Consider the following 7,328-nt stretch of genomic DNA (forward strand, 5'->3'; position numbering starts at 1 on the left):
TGCAATAACCTTTTACCTGAACAGTGCAGATGAGAATTTATATTAGTAACTTAGTGAGACATAGTTTTTTTGTTTTCTTTCATCGTTGTCTCCCTTTTGAACAGCAGCCTGCAAAGTAGTTCCTGACCGAACCACTCCATTTTGTATCACTCCGCCCACAGGTGATACGTTATTTATTTATTTTTTTCAAAGGCGGGTTTATTTGAAGTGTTTCCCTCCGCCATGTTGCCTCTAATCCCCTGAAACACCCTCAGTGTGTTGTTTACACTGTTCTTTCTAATATTTCTGGACATTATCTTTTAAAATGTTCACTTATTGCACTGGAAGCTGTTTTCTTTTTCTACTGGTAAATACTTGGGACCTCCACCACCTCCTGTAAAGAAAAAGAATAACACCTGGAATAACTGCTTCCCCCCTACAAGCTAAGTGCTGTTTGTGCTAACACGTAGCATCTGTCTTCTATGTTTGTGTTCTTCATTACATCAGTAAATTAGCCTAAAGTTGTATTGTGGCTGCTGCTGAGCCTCTGTTTACATTGTGCTCTAAATAGTTATGGTCTTTTCCTGCTGCTCGACTCCATATAGCATTTCATAAGAAGAGATCATTGCTACACTATCAAAATGTAATTTTAGCTGTATGTTAATAACACAGCTGAACAGAGGGGGGTAATTCACAAGTAGGACCGTTTCTTTGCTTTTTAGCTGAGTCAGTTCGTGCATGTTTCAAACTTTCATTTAGTTTTTTAGCTTGTTTGGTTCTTTGTAAATCAGAGACAATGTTAATCCCTTTATTTACATCTGTGATTCTCCTGCTTGGACAGTTGAAGTTCAAGCTGTTGTTGCAACCAGATATTCATTGTGCATATACTGCAAACTGAAAAATCAAAAGCTGCAAGTGTTTTTCATTTATACCATATATATAACTGCGTAGGATTTGCCTCACGTGCTTATAATAATCATGGTTTGAATACGTGTTTTGAAGCTAAAATACAGCTTTTATAAGAGTTTGATGTTCAAGAATTGTTTGCTTTTGCAAGAGGGGCATGATGTTTTGTTGTTGGTGTAAGGTTTTGTGTTTAGTATGTAGAAAATAACCTATAGTGTCTAAACAAGCAGATCAGAGTTTTAGCGCTGTGTCATCTGTTTTGATCTGCCATGCTTCCTGCATTTACAAATTCCTCAACTGCTGCTGTTGCTCATAGTGTTGTCCATAAGTCCCAACTTGCAGTATTCATCCATTTCTCACTTAGTACATCATCATCACTCCGCAATCCCTGCTGTACTGACATTTACTGATGCTCACAGGGATTGAAGTGACTACATGTTCTGCATTCACCTTCATTCCTACTCGAGCTGACTCAAGTTGAAACATAAAAATGACCCATCGTTGATATTTTTGAATCAAATGAAATCCTGTGCAGAATACGTATACTAACCAACCAAAACATTAACTCAAGTAAGTGGTTTCAATGTTGCGGCATATCAGTTTACTTTTGACTTGAAGCAGTGGAAACCAATTGAATCTACAAAATAACTTCTAAATCACACTACTTATTCAGAATCACTCTTTCAAAACAGGTCACAATTCTAAACCAGTTACCGGTTTGTAACATCTCAGTTGTTCAGGTAATTTTTATGGCATTCATATCGATTGCATCTCTCTCTGACCCTAACAAAAAAATCATTCATGCTCATGAATGTGTATATGTTTGTGTGTGTTTGTGCACCTCTTTTTGAAACGACTGGCATATTATAATCTACGGTGTCCCCTGACCATTGTGGACAAGCTTTGTGGAGGGAGATGATCCCATTTTGCTTCTGTTGGATGAATAAGCACAGATGTCAACCTTTTCACTGTGACTCTGCACCTTGTCCACTCATTAGTAATGAAAACTGTTGCCTTTTGTTTCATGCTGAATATTTTCCTCGTAGAAACAAAGGCGAAATTCGCATTCATTGCGTGAAGCAGATCTCGGCAGATAAAGCCAGGGCCAGCGCTGTCATGCTCTGAACTTGCTGGCCAGTGTCTGGTTGGCCGACAATTGCTCAGTCCTCCATTCACGAACCGGAGCATTAACAAGAGTTGACTTGTTACATAAAAGTTTACCTGGACCTCTTAGTTGCCTGCTTTACCAGGTGGAGTCATATTGCTGTGACACATGGGCTCCAGCATTGGTTTATTTCTGCTCCCACTTTACCGGGACAAACTTAAAAGCCTCTGTCTTCATGTCAAGTGTCTGCTGGGTGAGAAACTCATGAACCAAGGAGGTAGACGTGTATTATCAAGGTTCTGACCTGCCCCAGCCCCTCTTCACTCCCTCTGCTTCTTTCTTCCCACCAGGATGGAGTGACAGCCTGTCACTGTGGCTGCTCCACAATACGGCTCAGACCCCGCGACTATTGTGGCGCTCAGAAAAAGCATCAAGGTCCTTTTCTCTTTTCGTTCACTCCTTTCTCTCTCTTCTCAAAGCAGAGAATCAATCAGATGTACACACACGCACACACATGCATACACACGACTCACTTCTTCTCCCTTCCCTCTGTCTATTCAACAGCCAGTGATCATTTAGACTTGACATGTATTGTGAAAAACTGAGCTGCTCTGCCTCTTTCTTCTTCTCTTTCTTTCACTCCCTTTCTCTTTCAACTGTCTGTCATTAATGTCCAGGTCTTACAATATATGAACAGAGGAGAGGAAGAAAGCGAAGAGTGAGGGATGAATTGATGGATGGGAGGATAAGCACTCAGTGTCTTTTCTTTAAAGATTTGTTATTGTACAGTACTGTCTCCCAGTCATTTTTGGTTGGTGTTTCAGTCTGAAAGCCCGTCCACGTGCTCTTTTGTATGGGAAAGCAATAAGGCCCCATTGAATGAAGCTGAATGGACCTGCCATCCTTAGGGGCTGAGGCCTGAGGACTCCTATTCTTTAGCCCCCAATCTAATTGGAGCTGAAATGAAATGGAGGTTTCTTATGAAAATAGGCTTTGTTTGGCCGCAAGGCTGGTAATTCATAAACAATAAGCAGGGCCCCATTGTGTAGATAATAATATATTCATGCTGCTGGAGATGGGGAGAAGGCAAAGCGAAGGCTGAGGATATATAAGGAGGATAGGCAGAGACAGGGATGGAGAGTGGAGGGATAAGAGGAAGGGGAGGAGGAAGACAAGGGGCTAATAACAAATAGTGGGTCAGAGAAAATTGGTAATGGTTGGGTACAGGCAGAGGACTTATTAGAGGAAGTCAAAAGACTAAAAGTGGGCAGGAGTGAGAAGTGAGTGGGAGTTAGGGAGGTGAAAATGACAGGAATCGGATGACAGACAAGATAAAGAAGGAGGCAAGGAGGGAAGGAGATTGGGAAATGGTTTCGAGTACCTCCAAGCCTACAGGTGACCAGTGCGGCGACAGCAGAGGGGGTAGAAGGCAAGTGTGTGAGAGTATCATGAAAATGAATAGGTTGGACTGTGCAAAGCTGTGTGGACTTGAGAGTGGTGGAGCTGATAGTGGATCGGTCAAGTGCACAGAGAGCTGAGCAAAGCAGTCAACGTGTAACAGGCGAGCGTATGAGAGGAGAGACGAGAGGAGAGCAGCCTGTCTGCGCTGGTATAAAACTGAGAGGAGGGCTTTCACCGCCTGGAGACGTGATGGGTGGCTGGGAAACACAGGTGAGCTTTTCCTGCCTCTCAGACGCATCAGACAATCTGTCATTGTTGTAATCTGTGATCATGCAGATCAAAGCTGCCTCACCGCGATGATCTTCAGCTGAGTCTACACATTCTTGAAGAAGTTTCTGTGTTTGACAAGAAGAAAAGTGCTGGACTTCTATGGACTTATGTGCTGACTGAGGGGACCCAGCTTCCTGTGTCTTCTCTGAGCATCTGATCCAGTTCATGGAGAGTGATTTTTGACAAACTGTTCGACTGGAGACACTGATCCCTCTGAATGCTTGTAACGCAATCTCGACTTCCAATTTTTGTCCTTTTTTCAGAATTTGAGCAGAGTTTTGTGACAGTGGAGGTGAAGTATGATGAGGACATGCATACAAATATGAAACTGAAACCTGATTTGTTTTACTGCGTAAGAGGGTGAGATGGCCCTTAACCAATGGTGAGTAAACTTGACCCTGTTCGCTTGGACTTAAACTCTGTGTGTGTGTGTCTGCGTATCTGAGTGTGTTCGGGGCGTTGCATGCAAAGTAATTGCTTATCTGTGGTCCACAGTCTCCACCAGTTTTCTTTCTCGTGAAATAAAACATTGAAGTTATTCCGTTAACCCTGTGCACAACTTCTTAATTGTCAAGGTGACACCATAATATGCAGAATATCATACAAGAGTGAGAAATGGTATTTGAAGGATTTATTTAGGATAATAGCAAACTTTTTTACAAATGCGTTTCTACTTTTACCTACCTGTGTTTACCTGGTAAGGTGTGTGTGTGTGTGTGTGTGTGTGTGTGTGTGTGTGTGTGTGTGTGTGTGTGTGTGTGTGTGTGTGTGTGTGTGGTGTGTGTGTGTGTGTGTGTGTTTAGCCTTTTGGCTCATTGTGAATGGATCATCAAATGTGGAGAACAACTTGTTGGAATTAGCAATTGTGTGACAGGGAAGTTAAAACCATCACTTTTATCTTAAGAATACGAAACACAATCTTAAGTGTATGGTTAAAATGAGATGACTTAAAGGTTATTTGAAGAAATTTAAGTCATATAATAATATAAGAGAAATCATGAAGTTGTTATTACCAAAAGAGTTCATTAAAATGAATTTAGTCTCCTCCATGTTGGTTGTTGTTATGTAGGATTTGGCCAAGAGGTGGCGATATTTACTTGGATCAGAACAGTCTATGATCCAAACGTGTGATCCCTGGACTGTGTCGGTTTTAGTTTTGAGCCACTAGATGTCAGTATTTATCAACTTATAAAGCAGATTTGCTGCACCGCTTGCATTACACCAAATTGAGCGTAAAACTTAAACAGAAAATATGCGCGTATGAGTCTCTGCAAGGTATTTGTGCAAATTATTATAGACCTGTAAAATATAAAGATATAAACTTAACATCAAGACATTATGCAACAGTAAATTAGAGCTGTCAGTTGATAATGCTTCATTGATGCTTTAGATATTTTAATTAACACTTCTTTGACTATCCAGTGGAGGAAGTCCCAAAAAGAGAAAGAGAGAGAATGCTTTTGGCTGATGTTTAGACTAGATTGGACTGTAAAATACAATATTTGATTGCATGTCCCAGTAAAGGTCATGTGTTTATTCTTAATTACATGGTTACCCCTACCACGAGATGGCAATCGCACATAGTAAAAGTGTGTGTGTGTCTGTGTGTGTGTCAGGGGCATGGAAGAGGCTGGGTGTGTATGCTCTCCATGTACATATGCATACATATCAGTGTATCTTTACAATCACATTAGATTTTTGTATGTATGTTTAAGTGTCTTTTACATCTTAACCTGTATTTAGTAAATCCCTGTGCAAATGGAGTTGGATAATTCATGGCTGCAGGTCCTTGTTTGTGTGTGTGTGTGTATTTATTTGCATGCAGCAAAGTGGTTGCTGGCGGTGCTGGTCACTACAAGTGGCTGGCATTTGGAGCCTGGTAATCAGGTTGCGGGCAAACCGGGTGGCAGCGTTCCGAATGGTTTGCTGGAGATTATCCCAAAATTATCCATGAATTATCCCCCAGAATTACGCCATTCCTGTCAGGCCTTGTCCATTGATGGGAGTGGGGAAGAGGGAGAATGTTGGACGAAGAAGTGTGAGTGTGTGTGTGTGTGTGTGTGTGTGTGTGTGTGTGTGTGAGTGAGCACGTTGTCGGGGAGATTTGGATGGAGCAGTGCTGGTGTCTGTCACGGAGCGTGTATTTCTGTCTGTGTGTGTGTGCTCTGTAATGATTCTGGCAGTGTTGGTACATTGGGGTAATGGAGCATGTTAATCCACATCAAACAGCTATTAGCAGCAGATTTTACTCATAAAAGTCACCAGTTACAGGAAGAGGAAGGACACAAAATTAACATACATCCAGCAACCTGTGTAGGTTTTTTCCCGTCTCTCATGGCAGCCCAGTGTTTTGTTTTCCAAGAGGCATTTTTTTTTGTGCCAAAAGAAACACAATTGCGCTCAAATGCAACAGAAGTTTGGCGCTTCGCCCTCCAACTAATCAAATCCCTCAAATCTGCTTCAAACTGCTGTGTAAATGTTGTGTATGTCAACATTGTCATGAAAGGTTTTTATTCCCAGAGCTGCAACTTTTCAAGCCATTTGGAGCATTGTGTCGAATTCATTTCTGTGTGGCTGCTGTTACTGCACACTGTGCTGTCATTAAAGTCTGGATGGATAGAGAGGGACTACTTGCCTGCTTGTGCGGCTGCTGGAGCCCCGGGAGGATGAATAGTGCCGGTGAACCTCTCTGCGATAAGTGTTCAGTAAACAGGTCAGTGGATTGTCCTGCGAGGCTCAATCTGAGCTATTTTCCCTGAGTGAGACCACAAATTATCCTCCGTATTCATCCCATAAACAGATCACAGCCAGAGCAGAAACCACAGTGTAGTTGTGGCTGTGTTTGCATGCTCAGTTTCTCTGTTTTCTTGTTCATCAGCTGAACACAGCACCGGCTGTACATGGGAACCACAATATGGGAAAACACACGCACACCTCTCACAAACTCAACAACAAATTCCAATTGCAGCTCTCGTGAGCAGCAGAGGAAAGCACAACTATTAAAGATGAGAAAATAATTAGATGTAGAGCAGGTGCACGTGCAGGATCATGGTGAAATATCCTCTGGTGAGGAAGACGGAAATGGTGAGAGGCTGAGGGGCAACGAGAGGGAGAGGCCGAGGTGATGAAAGGTTAAGTACCCTTTTTTAATTGTTTTAGTCGTGGCTGGCTACTTCCTGCAGGGCCTTGTTCCTTGACCCGCTGGTTAGAGGAGAGAGGGGGGAAAAAAGGTAGGGAGAGACTAAAGCTGCATGTGAGGTTGCAAGGTGAGAGGTGGAAGAGCTAAAATGGGAGGAGTATTTGCCTCTGGCTGATGGGGAACAATTGGACACACACATAGACACACCATCTCACACACACACACTTGAACCAGAAACAAAAATGGACATTCTCACACACACACATGCACACACAAACATGGAAGCACTAAGAACTACAGTCCCAGCAGGCACATGAACTTCAGTGCAGTAGTTGCCATGGAGATACACTGAGTTGCTGACCCCCCGACTCCATTTTTCCTGCCGCTTTGCTATTGAAAGAGATGATTGACAAGTGTCCAAATGTCAGCCGACCCAGCCGGCCACACAGATGAGGGGCAGCCATTTTA

This window comes from Hippoglossus stenolepis, chromosome 13 (genome assembly GCF_022539355.2).
Source record: "Hippoglossus stenolepis isolate QCI-W04-F060 chromosome 13, HSTE1.2, whole genome shotgun sequence".
Lineage (NCBI taxonomy): Eukaryota > Metazoa > Chordata > Actinopteri > Pleuronectiformes > Pleuronectidae > Hippoglossus > Hippoglossus stenolepis.